Here is a 27835-nt window from a genome sequence, read left to right as displayed (position 1 = left end):
CTCGGTATGACAAATCTTGACATCAAGCTTTAGGTTAGGCAAAAAGTTAAACGGATTGCTCATCTTCCAAACACTTTTTTCAGTTCATTTGTTTTTAGATCGTTCACCAAAAATAAAGACTTTTTTTCAATTATTTTCCATTCTTCATTATTTATTTTAAAGTTTTTTCCAAAACTTAAGTCTAACGTTTAATGTTCCTATATTTCAGTCTGGCAGCTCAGTCATCCAGGTGAAGATTGTGAATTGTTACATATAATTGTAACAAATGTTATATTGCTACATTTAATGGATACATCTGTGGAAATATTAGCAACTATTGTATTAATTATAACAGCTGCCTTTAATGACACTCAGGGATTCAACTCAACAGGGTCAAAGATAAGAAATGTATCAACTTAATGCATCAATTTAGAACAGAGCCGTTCCACAAGGCTAAGAAGATGACAAATTAAACTGAACTAAGAAATAAATGTTGGAAGTTGAATAACCCCTTTAAATATAATTAAAGCAGAGCATAAATCAAAACAGAATTTATAAAATATTACCATAATTTTAGTGTTTAAAGGACAAGGAAAGTGTAAAATAGAATAAGGCTAGAAATGCTGTATTTTGTATACTAAACATAAACATGAACTTACGGCACCACAAGCCTAATCAAACAAATGATTTATGCTTTCAAAGTTGGCCACTGGGGGCTGTCATCTTGTAACTTTGTTATACATCTTGGCCTGACCCTGACCCTGCACATGCTCAGTGTGGTCTGGGCTGCTTAGGGATCGTCATAAACAAAGCTGCTTGAGTTCTGCATGGCTGGGAAGTAAGGCGGGAGCTCCCCCTGCTGTTCATAAGTATGATTGTTTCCCTGGGACCGTCTGACAATTCCTATCCACAGCAGTAAATGAAGGGAGAATTTCACTGCATACAGCCAGGTTTCTTATAAAAACACTACACATTTTTTAATTAAAGTATATTGGAGAAAGGTTTCTTTTTCATTAAAGAATGTAAATATGGGATTTTATTGTTTTGCCTTTCCTTGTCCTTTAATATCTACCTTTCTATTCCCTTTGCCCTTTCTCTTCTGCTATCAATGCATTCCACCAAATGTAAGTGGAATGCAGTATACAGCATTGTGTTGCACCCTTGAAGTGCAATGACCAAAGGCCATCGCAGTAAAACGTAAACCGCATGGGTAATGCTTCCGTTTAAGAACCCTAAAGTCTGTGAAGATATGTTGGTGGGTTTGCTAGAAGAAAATGTGCTGTGCATATATGGTAGCTTGGATGCAGAGTATTCATAGTAAGTGTGAACTATCACATGTAAATACGCGGTTTAACATGATTTATCAGTAATAACTCAAGTGAATATCATTGTCATTTCTTTCAGTACAGATTGAGGCTAAAACTACGCAGATTGTTCAATGACTGGTTGGAATCCATTCACCAAGAGAATATTTTGTTAATCTGCAAAAAGCTTGCTACTTTGTTGCTTTTAATGAACATGAATGAACAGAATGGGGCAGATTTATTAAGGGTCTAATTGTGGAAATTCGAATTTTCAAATTTTTTTTATTGTCAAAACTGTCAAATTCGACTAGGCAATTATCCAAACTCAATTAAAATCTTTTGAAAAATTCAAATTTGATTTTCGAGATTTATCAAAGTCGAGCCCTATAAGAATTCGAATTTGACTATTCGCCACCTACAACCTGCCAAATTCATGTACAAGTCAATGGGAAGGGTCCAGTTACCAATTTGAAGATATTTGCAGCCTTCCTCAAGTTTTTTTCGGAGAAAAAAACTCGATTCGAATTTAGTCAAATTCGAATCGAATTTAATTTGAGTTTTCGGGTCGGTAAAATTTGTCAAGAGTTTTTCATATTAGATTATTTAATAAATAACCAGAAATCAAATTTTGAGTAAAATCGAATTCATGCGAGTTTAAAAAAAAAACAAAAAAAAAAAAAAAAAAACACACTCACATGAATTTGAAATTCGACCCTTGATAAATGTGCCTCAAAGTGGGACATTCACTAAGATTCGTAGTTGCGCCAGGTGTAACTTTGCCGCACTTCTCCAGGCGTAGTTTCGCCAGCGCTTCACAAATTCACTAAAATCCGAAGTTGCGCTCAGGGGTGTCAGCAGTGATGTAGTGAGGTCAATTCTGTCATATGACTCACTGAAGCTTGTGTATTATAATACCTCGGAGTTCCATGACCTGTATAAAAACACTTGGCCTTCAGCCTCGTGTTTTTATATGGTCATGAAACTCCTCTGTAACTTATAATATCCTTATACTTTACAAGAGGGGGTACTTTATTCACTATATAAAGAAGAAAATTCTCATACTTACAGTATGTGTCAAGTATAACAAAAATAACTTGTAAAATATATTCTATTTGTTACTTTCTGATATCAGAGAGGCAATTATGTTATATAAGTCTGTTTTTACAACTGATACAAAGTAATACACAACCACAATGGGTGTATTAAAAAAATAAAGGACATCTCTGTTTTATAAAACAGTTGGCCTTTAGAATTATGCTTTAAAATAGCCACAAAATTCCAAAACGAAAAACAGCTCTTCGCATCATTTTATCTTTAGAAAGACTTTTGTCTGCAAGTACTAAACAAGGGATCATATGCACTATGGGTAATCCTATAATACCTGTACTTGGATGAACACAAATACTAAAAGCTACAAGACAACTTGAAGGGCAATTACCAGTGTACCCGCACATTAAAACAAAACAAACAAATACTCAGACAATGCTGATACATTAGAAATAGTTACAGTGTAAACAAGTTCTAACACCAAACATACTTTGCTTGTATTTTCTTATTTCTGCATTTTACAAAATATTTAGTCTTTCCCCCTGAGAAATTTATAAAAAATAATTTAATTTAGTGTGTCTGCGTGTGCCTGCTTGTGTCTTTCATTATCTTCTGGGCTAAGATTCTTATTTGTAGTGGTCGGTGTCTTTGAACATTAGCCATGGTATCCATAAGGTCGAAAAAACACGTGAATAAGTCAATTTTATTCAGTTATTTCCTGATTTTGGGGCAAGTTGCAGTTCTATACACTTGTACTAAAAGCAGAATGAAAGTTGGGTCATCTGGAAAGTCATTTTAGTATCTGCAGAGCCACCTCTCTAAAGGTAGCTATAGATGCACCAAGAATTTAATAATCCTTGGTGCATCTATGGTGGGAAACGAGCCAAACTGATATCGGCAGAAGACTTGCTAATGCTAAATAGTCAGATACAGGTATTAGTCTATTGTTTTTACCTGTATCACAATTCAGCTCTAACAGTTAATACTGAAACCGATCTTTCCTGCCACCAAGATCATAAATGGAATGTCTATTGCCACCTTAACCCTAAGCCGAAATGGTTTCATCAAGAGGTATCCCCAAACAATACATACGAATCGAGCCACTGTTCAAAAAAAACTTTGGTTTTAGACCAGCAAAAGTGGAGTTAGATATAAAACTTCACTATAGGTAGGAGGGGTTGTTATATTATCTTTTGTTCAGCATTTACCTGTTTTAACCTATAATTTCCTATCTATCCTAATCATGTCTGTGGATTGGTCCAGAATATAGAGATCAGGTAGAAGGATAGTACGGGAAGTGCTATACAGAATAGGGGCATAACACAAATTTTTAACACATTCATACGGCCAATCAATAGAAGTATTACCACAATTAGGATTCTTTTTTATTTTTCATTAGGAGTCTTTTTTTTTTAAAGACTTTCAGCTTTCAATTCAGTGGGTTGAACAAAAAGATTGCATAAAAGTTTGAGGAACTAAAGCCTTTTTTTAACACAATCACTTCATTTTAGGGACTCAAAAGTAATTGGACCATTGACTCAAAGGCTATTTCATGGGCAGGTGTGGCTAATTCCTTTGTTATGTCTTTATCAATGAAGCAAATAAAAGCCCTGGAGTTGATTTTAGGGGGGGTGCTTGTATGTGGAAGATTTTGCTGTGACCAGACAATATGCGGTCAAAGGAGCTATCCATGCAGTTGAAACAAGCCATCCTTAAGCTGCAAAAACAGAAAAACCCATCCGAGAAATTGCTACAATATTAGGAGTGGAAAATCTTGGTACATCCTGAACAGAAAGGAAACACTGGTGAACTCAGCAACGCAAAAAGACCTGGACGTCCACGGAAGACAACAGTGGTGGATGATCGCAGAATCCAAATAAGTGAACAACACTCTCCAGGAGGTAGGCGTATCGATATCCAAGTCTACCACAAAGAGAAGATACATAGGGTGCACTGCAAGGTGCAAGCCAATCATAAGCATCAAGAATAGAAAGGCTAGATTGGACTTTGCTAAAAAACAACAAAAAAAGTCAGCACAATTCTGAAAAAACATTCTTTGGACAGATGAAACCCAGAGTCACCTCCACCAGAATGATGGCAAGAAAAAAGTGTAGAGAAGGTGTGGAACAGCTCATGATCCAAAGCATACCACACCATCAGTAAAACATGGCGGAGGCAGTGTGATGGATTGGGTTTGCATGGCTGCCAGTGGTACTGGGACACTAGTGTTTATCCATGATGTGAAACAGGACAGAAGCAGCCAAATGAATTCTGAGGTGTTCAGAGACAATGTCTGCTCAAATCCAGCTAAATGCAGTCAAATTGATTTGGAGGCGTTTCATAATAGAGATGGACAATGACCCAAAACATACAGCCAAAGCAACCCAGGAGTTTATTAAAGCAAAGAAGTGGAGTATTCTTGAATGGCCAAGTCAGTGACCTGATCTGAACCCAATTGAGCATGCACTTCACTTGTTGAAGACTAAACTTCGGACAGAAAGGCCCACAAAAACAGCAACTGAAAGCCGCTGCAGTAAAGGCCTAGCAGAGCACTAAAAAGGAGGAAACCCCTTTTTGCCAGCAAAGGGGTTTCAACCAAGTATTAGAAATGAACATTTTATTTTCTTTTTTTTTTAATATGTCCAATTACTTGTGAGCCCCTAAAATGAAGTGATTGCATTAAAAAAATATCTTTAGTTCCTCACATTTGTATGCAATCTTTTTGTTCAACCCACTGAATTAAAGCTGAAAGTCTGCAGTGCATCTGAGTTTCATATAAAATTCATTGTGGTAATGTACAGAACAAAAATTAGACAATAGTTGTCTCTGTCCAAATATTTATGGATCTAACTGAAAGTTACCTATAGGTTGTGTGGATGGTTTTTATTGCCGATAGGTTTGCTTTTGTTAAGCAACTGTTACTTGAAATTCCTAAATTGGACTGTTTTGCCAAGTTGACTGTCCCTTCTGAGCCTGTCAGAGTTTTAATGCTAATGGACTACTGCTGCATAATATGACAGCCCCATCATAGTGGAACATGGGGCATCTGGTAGTTTAAAAGCATTGGGCTATTTTTATGACAAAATTAGAAATACGAAGACAATGTTATGATAGCTGTAAAAAAGGGAAGGGGCAGTTTCAATTTCTGGTGTCAGTTCCTTAATATTTTTGGAGATCCAATTCAGAAAAATCAGTTGTTTCTTGGACTCCCAATTAAACGAAAATTCATAGGTTACACGGATATGGAGAAAATGAGGAGAGCATCTCAAGTGTTTTACAATGAATGTAAATACTGAGGGCTAAAGATTTTGTTTATAATATCTAAACTAAAACAAAATCATTTACATACACATTTAATTGAATATTTTTTGTTTTAAGAGGCCTTTACAGAATCTGAGTTTCTGTAATGATAATTACACTTGTCACCTGCTACTGTAATTATTAAAATATCTTTAAAAAATAAAATACACAATTCCTAAGTGGTAGTAAACAAGGTAAAATGCAGTTCATGGCAACCACAGCCCTTTAGCAGTAAAGATCTGTGCCTCCAAAGATGCCCCAATAGCTCCCCATCTCCCCAATCAGCCTTGTAGCATCAGTTTATATTACAGACCAACTTCATTTTCTGCTTGAGAATATGTGACAACCCCTAAGCTTAGCTTCTCTTTTTAACAGCTGACATTTTCCAAGATGGTGACCCCCTGTGACAAGTTTGAAGTCCTGAATCACTGCTGCTATAGATAATAAGTTCAGTATATAAAATATAGCATTTGTAGCCATATTCATTTTTAGGGTTTAGTTCTCCTTTAAGTTTTTTGTGAATAGCCGCCCAATATCCTGTGTCCTTAAAATGTGCATGGCAATTGTAATCATATCATATTTTCACTTTCTTCTGCTAGTGGCCCTTTATTGGAACTTCAAGTCTTTAATAAGAGTATGGAAGAATAACAAGGATTTATTAACTGGAGCGTACCATATGGTTACCTTTTTTTTTTTTTTTTTTGCTGGAAAATGAAACGTGAAATTTTACTAAAAGTAGTTAAATAGGTATAGGTAATATTTGCCTTTCTACATTTACCAACATTAAATTACACGTAAACTAGATAAAATAAATTTAGCCATAACTCATTAATAACTATTTTTTTTTTTTTTTTAAATATGGACAAATTTAAAATAGTTTAATACCGACTCATGCACATGAATTGTGTATAAGTTAGGATATTTAAGAAAAAATATTTTAAAAAAAATCTACTGTATATATTTTTCTACAAAAGAACCCTACAAGCCAACCATCAATAAGATGAAAAATGAACCCTAGGGCAAGAGAACATGACTGAGGCTTTTTAATAATTTTATTTAAGACTCTTATCATAGTAATTTAGTATTTTGTAGTAGTTATATATTCAGTAATACTATTATTTGCAGACAATTAATGGTCATAAAACATAGCTCCATCTATTATTGCTTTTAAATAAAAACTTCTATGATTGTATGAAGGTATACGGACAGTTAAGAAACATTTGCCTGTTCAGATAGAGAGAGAGAGAGAGATATATATATATATATATATATATATATATATATATAGAGAGAGAGAGAGAGAGAGAGAGAGAGAGAGAGAGAGAGAGAGAGAGAGAGAGAGAGAGAGAGAGAGAGAGAGAGAGAGAGAGAGAGAGAGAGAGAGAGAGGAGAGAGAGAGAGAGAGAGAGAGAGAGAGAGAGAGAGAGAGAGAGAGAGAGAGAGAGAGAGAGAGAGAGAGAGAGAGAGAGAGAGAGAGAGAGAGAGAGAGAGAGAGAGAGAGAGAGAGATATGCACAATTTAGAAAGATTCTTAATACTCCCCCTCCCATCCCAATTTGTTCCAGGTTGCTGCATTAATTGTTCTCACTGTACTCCACATAAAAATGTGTGTAAAAATATACGTTCTTTATAACAACAACTTTTATTAAACTTTGGTAGAATTTATTTATATATTGGCATGCAAGATATGAAGTGGTGGTTGAAATTGAACAGATTGTTATTCTTCAGTAATGTAGTGCTGGAATAATGTACAGTGCTTTACAAATAGTATAAAACATGCATATCAGTTCCTACCCAAGTGAAGCAATCTAAGCCCTAGCATTCATATTGTGAGTAATATCATCATGAGCCACGTAACCTTCCTGTATATATTTGGAACAAGGGAAGAAACTGGAGTACCAAGAGAAAATGCATGCAAAACAGGGAGGATAAATTCCTAGTATATATTTTTTTACATTGTCCATAGGGGGTTGATTTATTTTGCCTATTTACAAGATACGAAAATTTAAATTGTGTGAAACCATTAAGTGCCAAAAGTCAGCAGAAATCAGCTAGAACAAGCCCACATGATAGAATTCAAGGTTAAAAACTTGCAATCCCTGAAACAACCTTCACTTCAAGACAGCATGAAGGCAGAAAAGCATTACAAAGCAAACAAAACAGTCTATGAAAGCAGTTCCTGATTCCCCCAGTTGAAGCTTTGTTAGCTCTGCCTGTGACACCAGCCACATAAACATTACTTGGTTGAAGGGCAGTTAATTGAGATGTTTAAAGCTCTTGTTTTAATTACACAAAGTACACAAATTACACAAAGTATTGCAACCTTTCTACTGGGGTCATTACGTTTTTCCAATTTCTTGCCTTTTTTTACTGTAGCACACATTACTCTGCAAAACTACAATCTTTAAACTGACAGGTTTTACATCTCAGTGGAAGATCAGTAATGCTAAGGGTTACGCTCTAGAGACTTAAAACCTCAACAGGACAGTGTTTATGGTTGTTATAGTGCTCTTAAATAAAATACACCAACACACATTTCTTTGAGTTATAAAAGAAAAAGCAACAATACTGACAACAAAGAGTGCTGGCTAATCTGCTTGTAATTAAACCTCCCAGTATAAGACTTAACTAATTCCAGGATAGAGTTAACCATTTGGGTGCTCGGAGAACATGTGATTGAGAGTTATCTGGCGAGACGGTTGTGACAGATCATGGTCACCTAATTACGGTTATAATAAAGACAAAAACGCCCCAACACCAACGAGTTAATATATTCAGTAACTGAACTGGTTTTTCCACTGATAACCAAACTGCCTAACAGAAGCTATGGATAAAAATACAACACTCCAACAATACTAGCACATGGAAATTAAAGTGCAAAGAGGAAAATATCAGATACTTATTAATTGGAGTACTGTATGCCATTACAGTATTGTAACTTTACAGTGTCTTGAAAAGAAATGGAACAAGAAATAAAGAAGACACTTCTCTATCTGCCATCACCCCGGTGTCAATTGAAGCTTTCATTACATTTAAAGAATGTCAGTAAATGAGATGTACGGCAGCTACCAGTGAGGCGGTGGTGCAGTCCAGGTCATACAATACTACAAAAGCCCAGAATACAAGTAAGGCAAATGCTGTACAATATCATGCTGCAGACTGGGCATCCTTGCTTTCAATATTCCTTCAAATTGAAGCTCCTCAGCTGTTGCTCAACTACAGCTCTCACCATATCCTAATGTACTTTCAAGTATCACTTGGTGAGAGATTAGTACAAGGGCATGAAAAAGAAGAAGGTGCCCCCAAAGTAAACAAAGTGTCAGTTAGCCCTTCAGACATGGGGGGGGGGTATGCTGAATAAAAATGCATTTCGTGCAGCCACTTCCTTTCTATTTCCCGATAAAACCCTTGGTTTAGCTCCTGGACTGTGTGTAAAGTAACCTGTTTGTCTAGAAGTAAGAAAGTCCGCATTGCCCCAAATGGTGTGTTATAGTGTGACAGTGTTATAGTGTGTGACAGTGTTATAGTGTGTGACAGTGTTATAGTGTGTGACAGTGTTATAGTGTGTGACAGTGTTATAGTGTGTGACAGTGTTATAGTGTGTGACAGTGTTATAGTGTGTGACAGTGTTATAGTGTGTGACAGTGTTATAGTGTGTGACAGTGTTATAGTGTGTGACAGTGTTATAGTGTGTGACAGTGTTATAGTGTGTGACAGTGTTATAGTGTGTGACAGTGTTATAGTGTGTGTGTTATAGTGTGACAGTGTTATAGTGTGTGTGTTATAGTGTGACAGTGTTATAGTGTGTGTGTTATAGTGTGACAGTGTTATAGTGTGTGTGTTATAGTGTGACAGTGTTATAGTGTGTGTGTTATAGTGTGACAGTGTTATAGTGTGTGTTTTATAGTGTGACAGTGTTATAGTGTGTGTGTTATAGTGTGACAGTGTTATAGTGTGTGTTTTATAGTGTGACAGTGGTGACAGCTGCCAGCGCTCACACTCACACACCCTCCAGAGCCCGCACACCTTTCCTCCCTAGGCAGTTCCAGAGTTTCTCGGAGCTTCCCCTCCCTTCCCCATGAGGAGCAAACCATAAATCCCAGTTAGATCCCGTCTCCTTACCTAGACCGGTTCCCTTATTCTCGCTCGAAACACCGCCGCACCTCCCTCCGGTTTCCCCTGGGTTGGAAACTCTCCGCTGACCTCTCACCCGGCCGCGCCTCGGTCTCACTCCGCCGTTGCTAAGGCAGTGAAACCCCCTGGAATGCTGGGATGGATCGTGACGTCAGAAGAATCCTCCAGGGAGTCCCCGCCTTCTTGGTTCGACAGAGTGGGCGGGACTAACACATAGGTGCCATGAATCGGCGAGAGGGGCAGACAAGGGGCAAGGCATTGCTGATTTAGCTCTTGTGAAACTGCCTTTTCCCATTATTTCTTAGAAGTTATAATGACACCTGTGGATTGCGCTGTCTATAAGATCCTTGGTGCTTAGTCGCAGCAGATCTAGACAATAAAATCTGCAAAGTACTGGAAACTATCAATAAGCCCGGCAGCAATGTGGAGGGAACACATCTCAAACCACTTTCATTTCTGCTTCAGTTATAAACATAGCCTGGCATCACCCTCTCCTTCTGTAGCTCAGTGACAGTGTTGGAGAGAGAGCGCTAGTTCTTTAATTTTTCTGATTATAAAGGAAAAATACTTTATTTCTGCTGTTTCGTCTTATAATCTTTTGTCCCCATAATGGTCCATATTGACAGTGGGTTTGTGGGGCAGCTCAAGGCCCCGTTTAGGCATTATATCATTTTTCTAACACTGTAATGCTGAAATAATGCAAAAGAACAATAATTCTTTTTTGCCTTTGCCATAGAGTCTATGAAGATACAATTCAAAAGCACTTAAAGCTTTTTTGAGTGCTTTTACCTGCTTATTGTATATTCTGAATCAAAGTTAAATGCAAATGAGGAAGACAAATCTAAGGGCAAATTTCTTAATTGTGTGATATCCTACAGTTTATTCATACATAGGAAGGAAAAAGAAAAATGTACTTATAACAAAGAATACAGTGACAAAAAAGACCTGTAAGCAATGTTGGGGGCCCAAGGGACTGGGGTGGCCTAGTAAGGACCCACATCCTCCTGGCACTTTTACTCCAGCCTACACCTGGTAAGGACCCACATCCTCTTGGCACTTTTACTCCAGCCTGCACTTGGTAAGGACCCACTTCCTCTTGGCACTTTTACTCCAGCCTGCACCTAGTAAGGACCCACATCCTCCTGGCACTTTAACTCCAGCCTGCACCTAGTAAGGACCCACATCCTCCTGGCACTTTTACTCCAGCCTGCACTTGGTAAGGACCCACTTCCTCCTGGCACTTTTACTCCAGCCTGTACTGGTAAGGACCCACATCCTCCTGGCACTTTTACTACAGCCTACACCTGGTAAGGACCCACATCCTCTTGGCACTTTTACTCCAGCCTGCACTTGGTAAGGACCCACTTCCTCTTGGCACTTTAACTCCAGCCTGCACCTAGTAAGGACCCACTTCCTCCTGGCACTTTTACTCCAGCCTGCACCGGTAAGGACCCACATCCTCCGGGCACTTTTACTCCAGCCTGCACCTAGTAAGGACCCACATCCTCCTGGCACTTTTACTCCAGCCTGCACTTGGTAAGGACCCAGATCCTCCTGGCACTTTTACTCCTGCCTGCACCTAGTAAGGACCCACATCCTCCAGGCACTTTTACTCCAGCCTGCACCTAGTAAGGACCCACATCCTCCTGGCACTTTTACTCCAGCCTGCACCTTGTAAGGACCTACATTCTCCAGGCACTTTTACTCCAGCCTGCACTCATACGTCATGTATTTACCAGTGCTGGGGAAGGGGGTCACTGTAATAGAACATGGGAGGGCAAACATTTTATTGCAAGGGGGACTTGGGCGATCTTTTTAAAGGCTTGACATACCATTGTTTACTTTAGATAGAATGGATACAATTAAGAAGTGCAAATAAATACAATGTAAAAAAAAACATTGAAACTGCATAGGAAGGCTTCACCACTGTATCGAAACAACATTCCCATCACAAACTGCAACGAGTTTTTGTAGGCTATAGACACACAGGCTTTTGTCAATATTTTTGCAGGCTGAGCGAAGATGATCTGCTCAGTGCCCCTGCTCCATTGATTTGAATTAGTTCAGCCTGTGTTTGGTCACACACTGACCTCAGCTTCCGTTCCACAATGTGTGACCGCACACAGGCTGATCGAACAAATCAATGGAGCAGGGCACTGAGCAGATCTGCTTCTCTCAGTCTGCAAAACTAAGCAGACTGACAACAGTCTGTTTGTCCATAGCCTATTATTACTGAATGATGCACCAAGACTAAGCAGAATAACAGACAAACAGCAATAGGTAGCATAGAGATACCTAAGGAGCAGTGTTGTCACAGTCGGGGTATAGTATTCTGTATCGTAAGAAGCTCAATTTATTATTGATTTTCAAAATGGGTATCTTTTTAGCAAGGTGTTTTAGAAAGTACTGTATTGGCAAAAGATTACACACACTATCTGGGTAGATGTTTCTTATCTATTGCTACAGCGATTACGTAAATAGGAAAGGGTGGAAAACTTAAGCCGGGCCAGTTAAAGATTTTGATGCCAGATTAAATAAGAAGGATTCAGTATGCTCAATTTATGTGCACATCTTGTTAAAACTTTCTTTTAAATATATTTTGGCATGGCTGCTAGATACAGGTTAGTTGAGCTTGCACTTAAGATATCCAACATAGTCAAGTGTAGTATAAAGCTAAATAGTTTAGCTGCATAATAGTAAAGTACACAGCCTTAAATGTTTCATGCTTCTGCTGCACTTAATTATTGGTCAGTAAGCAGCAGAGCATATGCACTAAACGCAAACGGCTTGTACCTTGCCAATATACTAATAAAGTATGAAAGTACTACAACTGTAGTCTTCAGTTTTGCTTATCATTCCTCTCATTAAATTATTTAATTTGTGCAATTTCAGGTACCAAATCATTGACACCACACACAAAATATCCTTAAGGGATATGTTTGTAACCTAATAATGTTGTGCACTTTACTTACCACAGCACTCCAGAGAGATGCAGCCATTACTCATCATGTACTAGTAAAGATCCAAGCAGTTTGTGCCAAGAGGATTACAGGGATTGTAATATCATAAAGAATGTGTATGTCTTATGGACAGCACTGGAAATTTCTACAACTAAGAGACAAGTAGATTTTAAGTATTCTTTCATTTACAATGTTTTTTGTGGTTCCACTTATATATTATGCATACTACATTTCCATGATTTTACATTTTCCCAGATTTTACACATGTTCCCCTGAAAAACGTAAAATGGGCGTTCTGCTGTACTTTGTTTGCATTTTTTTTCCTCTTGCTCCCTTAACATTTTCCTTGCATCAATTTAGTTTATAAAGTTAAAAATAAATTCTAAGCATAATCATAATCTTTGAAATGGATTAATCAACATGTTTATGCTGCAAGCCTATAATATTAGCAATACAATACACAATATACAGTATAAAATGCAGTGTTAGCTGCAATAGAGGCATTTTCTGTATATCAGAACTAGTTATTTATCTGGCCTGCTATTCTATGGCTGACGGGGAAGATAGTCCCCGTAATAAAACATTTTTCCACTTCTAAAAGTACTGTACAAATGCATTTAAATCAGGAATATTCTATAAACACAGAAATAGCATTTTTCTAATGGTTGCTGTGCAAACGCTTTAATGAGGGAAAAGGTATTTAGTAAACACATTTTTAATTATTTGCAAAGAAAACTTCAGCTCTCTGAAGCTGTGATCCTACTCGTATTCCTCAAGAAAATGTGAATAATCCAGTTCTGCCAACCATAAGGCCCACTGCACACTGGGTGTTTTGCAGCTGAAGGAGAAGCACTATTAAGCAGTTGTTGAGCCTGTAATGTACATCAAAGCAGTCCACCTGACCAGCAAATTCCACTGAAGTAAACAACATGTCTGAATGACCAAAATTAGATGATTCACCCATGGTGTCATAAGCCTAAAGAACTGTTATAACAGAAAATGCTATAAATATTGAAACCTAAGCTCACATGTTACTACAAATATGTACAATCTATGGCCAAATGTATCCAGACAACCCTTTTTAAATTCAGTTGGAACACCAACTTATGGACACACAAGTATCACCATACTCGGTGCCAAGTATCAGAAGAAGTGGTGTGAAAGTCGCTGCTGTTGAAGTGCTAGTTGTAGTGAAAGCAAATTCTTTGGAGTGATGAATTGCCCCTTCCCGTTTGGCAGTCTGACAGCCAAGTGTAGGTTTGATGTAAGATAACTTTTTCATTTTGAATGTGTAATGCTAACTGTAAAGTTTGGTGATGGAAGAATAATGGTCTCAGGCTGCTTTTTATAGTTTAGCTTGTGACTTGTGCATCACCAGTGCAGAGAGCACAATTGCATGCTCTTACACTAGAAAAGAGGCATTTCCAGCTTTAAAAGTGCAGGCACTCACAAGAGCTTCTGTGTGCATGCCAGGGAAAGGGCTGATTGCTGTGAAGGAGATGATTCTTGTCCTTTGTTTTTCAGCAGGTCAAGTTTCAGCTCCATGTGGCATTGGCCTTCCTAAAGAAGTAGTAGCAAAGGGCAGACCAACTTCATGTAAATTCCCTTGGTTTCAGAAATTTTGGACAGGCAGGTGCCCTGACACCTTTGTTTATATATTGAATTTGTCACCGGAGATTATAAAATTAGGATTGTAAAAAGGAACCAGCAGCACACTGTGTTTAAGTTGCAAAAGTGCACCAAAAATGTATTAAGCCCACATCATACAATTAGGCTAAGATGTGGGCTTAATAAATTTTTGGTGCACTTTTGCAACTTAAACAGTGTGCTGCTGGTTCCTTTTTACATATTGTTATGACCCAGTGACAGGAGTGGGTCCTCCAGTCCAGCACCTGACACTACAAGAAGTGTGTATCAGTGAGGTGAGCGCTCCACGTTAACAGGTGTATAAGATTAGGATTGAACTAGATCATTTTAAAAATCAGAATTTAGAGTACAATAAATGGTATGGTATATGAAACAATTGTTTCTCCAGTACATTGCAGAAGAGACTCTGGTTCAATTAAAATATGTATATTTGTTCCCCTGTAGGAAAGCAAGGACCTGAACAATAAGAATACTTTAGCACTGAGCATGGAACTGAAAATCTCAAATGAGCACATTCTGTTGAACTAGTATCAGCATGACATTAATAAGACAGGTCTTCAGCAAGTAGGACTTTATTGTACTGAAGACCTTTGATGCTTTAAATCAACCAGATACTAGAAAAACTGTCAGATCTAGGCTGAGGAGAAGAATTGTAACTTTTAGTACTGCAATAGTACTTTTTGATAAAAAAAGAGATAGTCCTAAAATACTAAATTGCCAGCAGGAATTCAAAAGAAATTTTTAGTAAAGCATGTACATTTCATATTGTTAACAAAATCCTCTTTCAAGGGAATGTGAAATGTGCATCAGCTAATTTTAGTTCACTCACTAATGTGATAACATTGCAGTTCCAGTACTTTAAGGCAGTGCAGGGAAATTGTGGGCCCTATTTCACAAACAAAATGAAAGAAATTTCTTACACAGACACTATCATAACATCATTTATTATTTGATTTAAATGGTAATTGAGACTGCTATAATTAAGTAGCAGAAGCATAACAATATTTTGTTATAATCTTGATATATAAATGGTTTATTTGTGCTTTAAAACTCAAATACTTCTTCCTACTGCCATTGTTGCTTATAGCCAGAAAATGTGGTTTGCCTAGCATAGAAGGTGTGAATGCACTGGTTTCTGAGCTACCATGTAATGAGAATCTGAATTAATTACTAGGCCTTCTATTGTGACATTTATATTCTATGTTTACAGTATATTGTGAGTTGGTCCCTAAGCTCAGGTAACTGATGGCAGCACAGAGCATGTGCAGTGATTCAGCAGAAAAGCAGATGGGGAGCTAAAGGGGCAGCTTCTGATACACAGATCTTTACTGCTAAAAGGCTGTGGTTGCCTTGGGCTGGTACAGAAGCCCTTGTCCACCTTACTAAGAAGGCAAATTCATAAAAACAAGAGTAATCTTTAGCATATCAGGAGTTCATTTTATTGTTAATTTGTCCTTTTAATGCAAGCAGTGCAAGCCTTCTACTTCAGTTTTCTAGACTACCCCCTATTTTAACATGATATGGTAACAAAATAGACAAACAATGCAAAACAATGCATTTAGATGCTATGGTTTAGTGATGTAAGTAAATGGTAGATACACCATAAAGATAAATAATACATATTTTCTTTTATCAAACATTTCACTTGTCCAAACTATCTATTTGTAGGGTTGGAATACTGTAATATATAAGGTCAACTATAGGAAATTCTGATTTATGGAAATAAGGATACCAGAAAATGAAAATAGTAATACGCTAAGGGGCAAATGTATCAAGGGTCGAATATCGAGGATTAACCCTCGATATTCGACTGGGGAATTAAAATCCTTCGCCTTTGAATATCGAAGTCGAAGGATTTTGCGCAAATAGTTAGATCGAAGGATTATCATTCGACCAAAAAAAGATAGCCAAGCCTATGGGGCTAACATTGACTTCTGTAGCTTTTAGGTGGGGAACTAGGGGGTCGAAGTTTTTTCTTAAAGAGACAGTACTTCGACTATCGAATGGTCGAATAGTCAAACGATTTTTAGTTCGAATCATTCGAAGTCGTAGTCGAAGGTCGAAGTAGCCCATTCGATGGTCGAAGTAGCCAAAAAAACACTTCGAAAGTATTTTTTCTTCTATTCCTTCACTCGAACTTAATGAATGGGCCCCTAAGACTGTGAGCAGGAAACCTCTCCATCCTCCATTTCTTTTTTTGTCCGTTTATTTTACTAAGCTTAAGTTTGGTTATAATGCAGTTCAGTTTAATGCATGGTGTCTTCCAAGACAAATGTTTTCTATGTAAAAGATTTCTTCCATATAAATACAATTACTAGGGTAGAGTTGTTATTGTAGGGTAATGACTGTGTTTTTGTAAAGAAAGAAAAACAAGGTCCTGAATAATACTTGCAAATAGGGTTGCCATTTTTCTGGAAAAAATACCAGCCTTCCTATGTATTTATCTTTTTTCCCTATTAATAACATTGGGATCAACAATAATTTTTACTGGCCAGGCCAGGAAAATTCTGGACAGATGGCAACCCTACTTGCAAAGCTTGCAAACATATTATTGTTGTGTTGGGGTGCTCTGGTGCCACATTGATGCTTGAAGTACCCAAAATTGCTCCATGTGCCAACACCTGTGTTTTGTTTTGTAATCTGTCTTTACTTTGCAATCCCTTCCTTCTTTTTTGCCCTTCCATCCTCATTTATATACATTAGTAAAATTTAAAGGTAAAAAGTAATATTTAAAAATTATATTTATGTCTAAACACAATGTTGCCCTGCCCTAAATCAGTTCAGGACTGGTTCTTTTTGAGAGCATCAGGCAGACATGAATAAATATGCAGCAACAATTCACAAATTAAAAAAATATATTTTTTTCTATAAATGTACACACTGAAATTCTTAAAAAAATATTGTTTTCCAATAGAAAGGTTGCTGGTTATATCCTGATTATATTGTTCCTTAAGTTTTGCAGTATTTACAGTAGTTAGGATAACATCTAAATGTATGTATATCTGATCCTGTGAGGTGCAACAACCTACCCAGACTGGCAGAACCTGCCTATATGATCACATGCCAAGATCACATTGTGTGCAAAAAATATTTATTTACATATAGTATACAGAACAGGCATTCGGAACATTCATTTTTTCTTGGGGTTACAAAATAATCTATTCCATGGTTTTATGTCTCTATATAAGAGAAAAGGTGGAAACTAAGAGATTTACTTCTAACTAAATATGCAGTACGTTTAGAATTGTCAGAATGAAGTCTTGCATAAAACTGCACTTAATTAAAATACAATTGATTTACACAATATGCATAGATTGCTATGAAGAAAGATGGGCAGGGCAGCCTAAGGCTCGCATCATACCTGGCTTGTGTTTCTGGATCTGACGTTATTTTTTATTGCTTGTTTTTGTAAAAAAACTTTCCAGAATGTCACTTGTTATTTGAGATAGATGGACCCATTCACACAGCCAGTGGCTAGTTTGGCCAAGTGCACAGTTTCACTGCCTGCAATGTATATTTAACTGACCAAAACTACCTCAACTTTCTCTGTGATTTTATGTTCACAAACAAGTCTAAGCTGCACCCCACTGTACATATAGGATGATTTGTCCTCTGTTCTCATCTAAGTCATTCACATGACATAAGCCCTAAAGTTCCTGTTAACTTTAGCTCAGATTTTATTGTGTATTTGTTTTTTCTTTTATGACATTTGTGATTTCTGTCACGTAAATAAATTACATTAGTTAATTAGGTTAAATGGCAAAAGGCCTAGCAAAGGAAAAGGGAGATGCAGCTGAGATTTGTTTGTGTACAATGTATCAAACAGTGAGGGGTCACAAGTAAGGGCTTGTACTGACGAATGCTCAAACCTGTGCTCCCCTGTGTTCCACTTTAAAGCGGTCAGAAGCAGGAGAGCACAGGAAGGAAGGCATACAGCTCTTTTAAATGGTCCTGTACTGACACAGATGCATTTAAGCACCAAACACATGTGGAACACAACCTATGTTCAACCTGTGTTCAATTCTTACATGTCATGGCAATAGGAAGAAGGTGAAATGTGGATAGCTCACCCAGTTGATCATGTAGTCCAGGAACACCAGCCTCCGACCCTCTACCACGGGGAGAGGAAAACCGAATTGTACCACAGGCAAAGCGGGGCTATCCGGCAGTCAGAGGAATCCACAGGGCCAAAAATCAGTTAAAATTGTAAAAAAAAATTCCTAGGGCCCTACGCATTTTGTACCTTTAGGGTATTAAAGGAGAAGGAAAGGTAAAAACTAAGTAAGCCTTTTCAGAAAGGTCCATGTAAATATACCAGTTAACCCCCAAAGTAGTGCTGCTCTGAGTCTCCTGTGAAAAGAAACACTGCATTTCTTTCCTTCTATTGTGTACTCATGGGCTTCTGTATCAGACTTCCTGCCTTCAGCTTAAACCTCATTGCCCTGGGCAAGAGCATGCTCAGTTTGCTCCTCTCCCCCCCTCCCTCCCTTCTCTGCTGTAATCTGAGCCCAGAGCAGGGAGAGACTCAGGCAGGAAGTGATGTCACACCAAATTAATACTGCAGCTCCTATCCTAAACAAACAGAGAGCTTGTAGAGCTTTTTACTCAGGTATGGTAAAACATTCTACAGAATAAATATAGCATTCTACCTTGCACTATTGCAGCTAATCTATTGGCAATAAAATGCCTCCGTAGCTTTCCTTCTCCTTTAATCATGGGCTGAGATCTCACCCACAGGAAATGAGCTCCTTTCCTGTGGGTGAGATCTCAGCTGATTTTTGGCCCTGTGGATTCCTCTGAGTGCCGGATAGCCCGCTTTTCCTGTTGTACAATTCAGTTCTTACATGTACCTGTGTCAGTATTAGGGATGTAGCGAACGTCGGAAAAAATGTTCGCGAACATATTCGCGAACTTGCGTCAAAAATGCGAACGGTTCGCGAACGTCGCAAACCCCATAGACTTCAATGGGAAGGCGGATTTTAAAAGCTAGAAAAGACATTTCTGGCCAGAAAAATGATTTTAAAGTTGTTTAAAGGGTGCAACGACCTGGACAGTGGCATGCCAGAGGGGGATCAAGGGCAAAAATGTATCTGAAAAATACATTGTTGACACAGCGCTGCGTTTTGTGCTGTAAAGGGCAGAAATCACACTACATTTCTAAACTTGTGTAATAAACTGCTTTAAAACGTCCGGCGTCTACATGCCAATCAAGTCGTGTAAAGGTTACAGCCTGTTCACAAGCAAAGACAAAACGCGGCGCTTACTGCAACGCAAAAAAACGCAAAGAGCTTTCATCATGAATGATACTGTCAAGTGAGCAAATAATAGTTTTTAATTACTAGTTGCTTGTCACCTCCAGGATGTTCGTCCTGTTGGTGGCAATATTTCTGTAGTGGTGTGTTTAGCAGTCACCGTGCTTGTGCGCACGTGCACGGTCAGGCAGAGGTAATTCAATGTACATTGAAGTGAACCAAAAAACACTGATTCTGCAGTGTGGGCCCAGTTTTGGTCTACTTTATTGATCACCTGCGGTGACCATAAAAGATGCGATTTTGCCACTGTTGCAGAACCCTGAAAAATTAGGCATGTGTACTTTCCTGAAAAATTATGTTTTTTTTGTCGCAGCCACTGAAGCACAGAGGCCAGAAAAAATATGCCATATGAATGCTAAAAATATAAAAAATTTTTGTCGCAGCCACTGAAGCACAGAGGCCAGAAAAAACATGCCATATAAATGCTGAAAATATGATTTTTTTTTGTCGCAGCCACTGAAGCACAGAGGCCAGAAAAAATATACCATATAAATGCTGAAAATATGAATTTTTTTTGTCGCAGCCACTGAAGCACAGAGGCCAGAAAAAATATGCCATATAAATGCTGAAAATATGAATTTTTTTTGTCGCAGCCACTGAAGCACAGAGGCCAGAAAAAATATGCCATATAAATGCTGAAAATATGAATTTTTTTTGGTCGCAGCCACTGAAGCACAGAGGCCAGAAAAAATATGCCATATAAATGCTGAAAATATGATTTTTTTTTGTCGCAGCCACTGAAGCACAGAGGCCAGAAAAAATATGCCATATGAATGCTGAAAATATGAATTTTTTTTGTCGCAGCCACTGAAGCACAGAGGCCAGAAAAAATATGCCATATGAATGCTAAAAATATGAATTTTTTTTGTCGCAGCCACTGAAGCATAGAGGCCAGAAAAAATATGCCATATAAATGCTGAAAATATTAATTTTTTTTGTCGCAGCCACTGAAGCACAGAGGCCAGAAAAATATGCCATATAAATGCTGAAAATATGAATTTTTTTTGGTCGCAGCCACTGAAGCACAGAGGCCAGAAAAAATATGCCATATAAATGCTGAAAATATGAATTTTTTTGTCGCAGCCACTGAAGCACAGAGGCCAGAAAAAATATGCCATATGAATGCTAAAAATATGCATTTTTTTGTCGCAGCCACTGAAGCACAGAGGCCAGAAAAAATATGCCATATGAATGCTAAAAATATGAATTTTTTTTGTCGCAGCCACTGAAGCACAGAGGCCAGAAAAAATATGCCATATAAATGCTGAAAATATGAATTTTTTTTGTCGCAGCCACTGAAGCACAGAGGCCAGAAAAACTCAGGATTTACCTGTCCAAAAAGTTTTTATTGAAATGAAACCAGTAGGGTTTGCACCCTAGTTTGTAACGGTGGCGGAGGGAGGAGGATGCTAAAGGACAGCTGTGTGTGGAGTCATGCAGCGTGCAGAGAAGGACAGCTGCATGGGGAGTCAGAACAAGTCTTCCGGCGTGCAGTAACCCTCCGAGATCCATGCCTCGTTCATTTTAATAAAGGTCAGGTAATCCACACTTTTGTGACCTAGGCGAGTTCTCTTCTCAGTTACAATCCCTCCTGCTGCACTGAAGGTCCTTTCTGAGAGGACACTTGAGGCGGGGCAAGACAAGAGGTTCATGGCAAATTGTGACAGCTCTGGCCACAGATCAAGCCTGCGCACCCAGTAGTCCAGGGGTTCATCGCTCCTCAGAGTGTCGATATCTGCAGTTAATGCCAGGTAGTCCGCTACCTGCCGGTCGAGGCGTTCTTTGAGGGTGGATCCCGAAGGGTTCTGGCGCTGCCTTGGACTGAAAAACCTTTGCATGTCTGACGTTACAGAGTGGCCAAAGTGCATTGTCCTTGCAGGTGCGCTCGTGGCAGGATTACTGGCACCTCTGCCCCTGGAATGTTGATGAGTTCCTGAAGTGACATCACCCTTAAAAGCATTGTACAACATGTTTTGCAGGCTGGTTTGTAAATGCAGCATCCTTTCGGACTTGTGGTACGTTCGTAACATTTCTGCCACTTTATGCTTGTACCGAGGGTCTAGTAGCGTTGCGACCCAGTACAGGTCCTTCTCCTTAAGCCTCTTGATACGGGGGTCCTTCAACAGGCATGACAGCATGAAAGACCCCATTCTCACAAGGTTGGATGCAGAGGTATCCATCTCCGCTTCCTCGTTATCAAGGACTATATCATCCACGGTCTCCTCCCCCCAGCCACGTACAAGACCAGGGGTCCCCAAAAGGTCACCACAAGCCCCCTGGGAAGCCTGCTCCTGTTGGTCCTCCTCCTCCACAAAGCCACCTTCCTCCTCTGACTCCACTTCTGACACCTCTCCCTGCGTTGCAGGAGGTGCCTGGGCTCGTTCTGGTGTTTCCGACCAGAAATCGTGCGCTTCCTGCTCCTCGTCACGCTGGTCTACAGCCTCATCTGTCACTCGTCGCACGGCACGCTCCAGGAAGAAAGCAAAGGGTATTAGGTCGCTGATGGTGCCTTCGGTGCGACTGACCATGTTTGTAACCTCTTCAAAAGGGCGCATGAGCCTGCAGGCATCGCGCATAAGCACCCAGTAACGGGGGAAAAAAATCCCCAGCTCTGCAGATCCAGTCCTACCACCCAGTTCAAACAGGTATTCATTGACGGCTCTTTGTTGTTACAGCAGACGTTCCAACATGAGGAGCGTTGAATTCCAGCGAGTCTGGCTGTAGCAAATTAAACGCCTGACTGGCATGTTGTACCGCTGCTGAATGTCAGCAAGGCGTGCCATGGCTGTGTAGGAACGTCTGAAATGGGCCGACACATTCCTGGACTGCCTGAGAATGTCCTGGAATCCTGGGTACTTCGAGACAAAACGTTGGACTATTAAATTCAGAACATGTGCCATGCAGGGCACATGTGTTAAATTGCCCAGTCTCAGTGCTGCCAACAGATTGCTTCCGTTGTCACACACCATTTTTCCGATCTTCAGTTGGTGTGGGGTCAGCCACCGATCGGCCTGTGACTGCAGAGATGACAGGAGTACAGATCTGGTATGGTTTCTGCTTTCCAGGCACGTCATCCCCAAGACAGCATGACAACAGCGTACCTGGCACGTCGAATAGCCTAGGGGGAGCTGGGGGTGCACAGGTGTGGAGGAGGAGGACCCAGCAGCAGAGGAGGAGGAAGCAGAGGAAGAAGACGAGGTAGAGAGCGAAGGAGGAGTAGAGGTGGTGGCAGAACCGCGTGCAATCCGTGGCGGTGACACCAACTCCACTGTTGTTGTTGAGCCACGCATTCCCTGCTTCCCAGCCATAAGCAAGTTCACCCAGTGGGCAGTGTAGGTGACATACCTGCCCTGACCATGCTTGGAGGACCATGCGTCAGTAGTCATATGGACCTTTGCCCCAACACTAAGTGACAGAGATGCGGTGACTTGGCTCTGCACATGGTGGTACAGGTGTGGTATTCCCTTCTTGGAGAAAAAATTGCGGCTGGGTACCTTCCACTGCGGTGTCCCAATTGCTACAAATTTGCGGAAGGCCTCAGAGTCCACCAGCTGGTATGGTAAAAGCTGACGGGCTAAGAGTGCAGACAAGCCAGCTGTCAGACGCCGGGCAAGGGGGTGACTCGCAGACATTAGCTTCTTACGCTCAAACATGGCCCTCACAGAAACTTGGCTGGGGGCAGATGACTGGGAACTGGTGGTCAAGGTGGAAGGCGGAGTGGAGGGTGGTTCAGACGGGTCAAGGACAGCAGAGGTAGAGCAGTAAGATGCTGGACCAGAAGGAGGGTGGCTTTTAGTTTGTCTGCTGCCTTTGAGGTGTTGCTCCCATAGTGCTTTGTGCTTGCCGTTCATGTGCCTTCGCATAGAAGTTGTACCTATGTGGGTGTTGGGCTTCCCAAGACTCAGTTTCTGACTGCACTCATTGCAAATTACAACGCTTTTTTCAGAGGCACACACATTAAAAAAATCCCACACTGCTGAGCTTTTTGAAGCTGGCAATCTGGCGGTAACAGTAGAAGTTGGCGGCAATGGCGGGTGCGTTGGCCGGCTGACCACAGGTGCCGATACATGTTGTTGCCCTACTGTTCCCTGCGAGCTGTCCTCCCTGCTTCTTCTAAGTCTTATTCTCCTCCTGCCTCTCTGACTCTCCGTCTCTCCATCTGAACTATCCTCCTCTTGCTCTCTTCTACTGGGCACCCACAAAACATCAATCTCCTCATCATCATTCTCCTCAGATGCATCAATTTCTTCTAACAGCTCACAGAAGGAAGCAGCAGCGGGGACCTCCTCATCACTCATTATGTCCATCTCTGTTGTGTTGTCTGCCAGAATTATATCTGGTGTAACGTCCTCATCTCCTTCATCTTCTTCTGCCAATAATGGTTGCGCATCACTCAGTTCAAGAAACTCATGTGTAAATAACTCCTCTGACTCCAGTGAAGAAGGGGCGCCGGTGGTGGAGGAAGTGTTACGTGGGGTGCCCATAGCAGAGGAGGATGAGGATGTTGTGGCAAAGTTAGAAACGGTAGAGGATGGGGTGTGCTGTGTAAGCCAGTCAACTACCTCTTCAGCATTTTGGGAGTTCAGGGTAATTGCCTTTGTAAAACTGGGCAATTTCCTAGGGCCACAGGATAGCATAGCAGCACGGCCCCTAGTGCCTCTGCGTGGCGGCCTGCCTTTGTCTGGCATTTTTTTTAAAACAACAACAACAACTCAGGTGGTGTTTCTGGAGACGGTATTATTATTGATATTTAGACAGAATGTGAAAAAGCTCACACAGCTAGGCGGCAGTTGTTTGAAGAACACACTGGGCAAACAATGTCTGCAAGGTCAACGTATACACTACAGCAGTGGATACGGAATATATTATTGCTGCTTGGAAAACGTCACTCAGGTGGTGTTTCTGGAGACGGTATTATTATTGATATTTAGACAGAATGTGAACAAGCTCACACAGCTAGGCGGCAGTTGTTTGAAGAACACACTGGGCAAACAATGTCTGCAAGGTCAACGTATACACTACAGCAGTGGATACGGAATATATTATTGCTGCTTGAAAAACGTCACTCAGGTGGTGTTTCTGGAGACAGTATTATTATTGATATTTAGACAGAATGTGAACAAGCTCACACAGCTAGGCGGCAGTTGTTTGAAGAACACACTGGGCAAACAATGTCTGCAAGGTCAACGTATACACTACGGCAGTGGATACGGAATATATTATTGCTGCTTGAAAAACGTCACTCAGGTGGTGTTTCTGGAGACGGTATTATTATTGATATTTAGACAGAATGTGAAAAAGCTCACACAGCTAGGCGGCAGTTGTTTGAAGAACACACTGGGCAAACAATGTCTGCAAGGTCAACGTATACACTACAGCAGTGGATACGGAATATATTATTGCTGCTTGAAAAATGTCACTCAGGTGGTGTTTCTGGAGACGGTATTATTATTGATATTTAGACAGAATGGGAAATAGCTCACACAGCTAGGCGGCAGTTGTTTGAAGAACACACTGGGCAAACAATGTCTGCAAGGTCAACGTATACACTACAGCAGTGGATACGGAATATATTATTGCTGCTTGAAAAACGTCACTCAGGTGGTGTTTCTGGAGACAGTATTATTATTGATATTTAGACAGAATGTGAACAAGCTCACACAGCTAGGCGGCAGTTGTTTGAAGAACACACTGGGCAAACAATGTCTGCAAGGTCAACGTATACACTACAGCAGTGGATACGGAATATATTATTGCTGCTTGGAAAACGTCACTCAGGTGGTGTTTCTGGAGACGGTATTATTATTGATATTTAGACAGAATGTGAACAAGCTCACACAGCTAGGCGGCAGTTGTTTGAAGAACACACTGGGCAAACAATGTCTGCAAGGTCAACGTATACACTACAGCAGTGGATACGGAATATATTATTGCTGCTTGGAAAACGTCACTCAGGTGGTGTTTCTGGAGACGGTATTATTATTGATATTTAGACAGAATGTGAACAAGCTCACACAGCTAGGTGGCAGTTGTTTGAAGAACACACTGGGCAAACAATGCCTGCAAGTGCACTACTATTGGTGCACTACTATGAAGAACAGCAAACAGCACTGGACACGTTAAAGAACAGTAAGATAAGTAAAATAAAAAAATATATATATATATTAAAAAAAAAAAATTACTCTGGTTGGTGCTGAACTACTAGGAGCAGCACACCAGTCCCACTCCCCAACACAGCTAGACTAATAGCACTGGGCTCTTATAGTAGCAAAGTAAAAAAACAAAAAAGAAAATAAAAGCAGTCCTTACAAGGACTATTGGGTTACAGGCAGCAGTCAGCAGATGAGAGATCAGCAGCAGTACAGCTGCCCACAGCAGCTACATACAGAGCACTGCAGTAGAAGGTAGATTACTAGCCAGCAAAGCTACCTAACCTAAAATGTCCCTCAAATCCCTGCAGAGTTCTGTCCCTACAATACAGAGCAGTATCAAGTAGATTACTAGCCAGCAAAGTTACTATCAACTGTCCCTCAAATCACTCAACAGCTCTCTCCCTACACTAGCTCTTCCAAGCACACACAGGCAGAATGAAAAAACGCTGCAGGGCTTCAGTTTATATATGGAAGGGGAGTGGTCCAGGGGGTGTGGGGGTGGTCCAGGAGGGAGAGCTTCCTGATTGGCTTCCATGTATCTGCTGGTCTGGGGTGAGAGGTCAAAAATAAGCGCCAGCTAAGGCGAACCCAAATTGGCGAACGTCGCGAGACGTTCGCGAACATTCGGCGGACGCGAACAGTCGATGTTCGCGCGAATTAGTTCGCGGGCGAACAGTCCGCGACATCCCTAGTCAGTATGGGCCACTTTAAATAAATTTGATGCGTTCTTTCCTGTGCTCCCCTGTGACTGAGAGCTTTAAAGCAGAATGCAGGGGAGCGCAAGATTGAGCGTTTCGTCAGTACAAACCCTTGAGATGGCCATGGATGCAAAGATCCGAACGTACGAATCATTGTACGATCGGACTTCCCCATCTACCGACCTGCCACTAACCATTCAGATCAAAGTCTTACCAGTCAGATCAAATAAAGTAGTTAAAGAACAGATCAGCAATGTTCTGCCCCTGACAGCAATCTTACGACATCTATGTCCGACAAAGCTAGTGACAGTCTTCCACTGCAAATCATACAATTGGCAAAACACGCAGAGATATTATCGGCAGCCGACAGAAATTTTCTAACCTGTCCGATCGACCAAACAACCAATCTCCGCCGGACGAAAATGTCGGGACTCTCCACACACGGTGCGAAAATCGCACGAATCCTCGATTCGTACGATCGGATCATGCGTCTATGGCCAGCTTAAGGGTCCTTGTAAATTAGGTGATTTGTTGGGTGTGAGAAATCACACTACATCTGCAGATTTTCTCCTAAAAGTATGTTAGCATTGGTGATGCCAGTGGTAAAACATATGAATCGAATAACTGCTTGAAACTGCCTTCTGCCTTTTACAGCTGGAAATGAAACCTTCTCCACAATGAAAGTGTTAGCCAAATTAATGAACAAGTGCAGTTGCATGTGTTTTGATGCAATTAAGATAAACACAACACTAAATCCAGCCACAATGATGCTGGAATTGTGGGAAAGAACACTGCATTGTGGGTAAAAAATGGCGATTTGTAAATGAGCCCTTATGTATTATAAAAATGTACAGCAATGAAAATAAATTTAATGCTTTATAAATAAAGAAATGCATACATACCTAGTCTATATACACTTTTTATGTGGAAGAAAAATAATCTATAAAAGTGCTGACGACAAGTGTGGACAAAGAATTTCTTGCTGAACTACACAAGTAAATCAGTAACTAATTCACTAGCTGTACAACACACAGAGGTACTTTCAAGTAATAGGCAGAAATAATTGATAAAATATCCCTGCTCCCTAACTTATCCATCTGAATTCAAGGGGGTGGACACAGGTGTCTGTACTCTAAAATGGATCACAGAGACCCATGGCAATTCTTTAAAGCAGGAAGACAGTGTGAAAGAACAAAAATATGCTTTATTCACTTTTGAACTAATTCTTGCCTTATTTTCAGACCATTCACAGAGAAGCTACGTTACTGGTCAGACCTGTTAAAGTATAGAGTGAACAGCAGAT

At 40.2% G+C, this 27835-nt stretch overlaps 1 protein-coding gene across 2 annotated transcripts in view; it reads right to left on the bottom strand.

Annotated features, from left to right (window-relative positions):
* The window catches only part of gng12.S (guanine nucleotide binding protein (G protein), gamma 12 S homeolog), a 59109-nt gene extending 49183 nt beyond the window's left edge, over positions 1-9926 (bottom strand). The window contains exon 1 of one of the 2 annotated variants that reach the window (XM_041561341.1): positions 9752-9926. The gene's annotated coding sequence lies outside the window, so the exon portion shown is untranslated. The remainder of the gene's footprint in view (positions 1-9751) is intronic. The other variant, XM_018260742.2, reaches the window with a different exon arrangement.
* Between the last annotated feature and the right edge of the window lie 17909 nt (positions 9927-27835).

Source organism: Xenopus laevis, chromosome 4S (assembly GCF_017654675.1).
Source record: "Xenopus laevis strain J_2021 chromosome 4S, Xenopus_laevis_v10.1, whole genome shotgun sequence".
Classification (NCBI taxonomy): domain Eukaryota; kingdom Metazoa; phylum Chordata; class Amphibia; order Anura; family Pipidae; genus Xenopus; species Xenopus laevis.
Note: the sequence above shows the minus strand (reverse complement) of the source record. Positions and strands in the feature narration are given on the sequence as shown.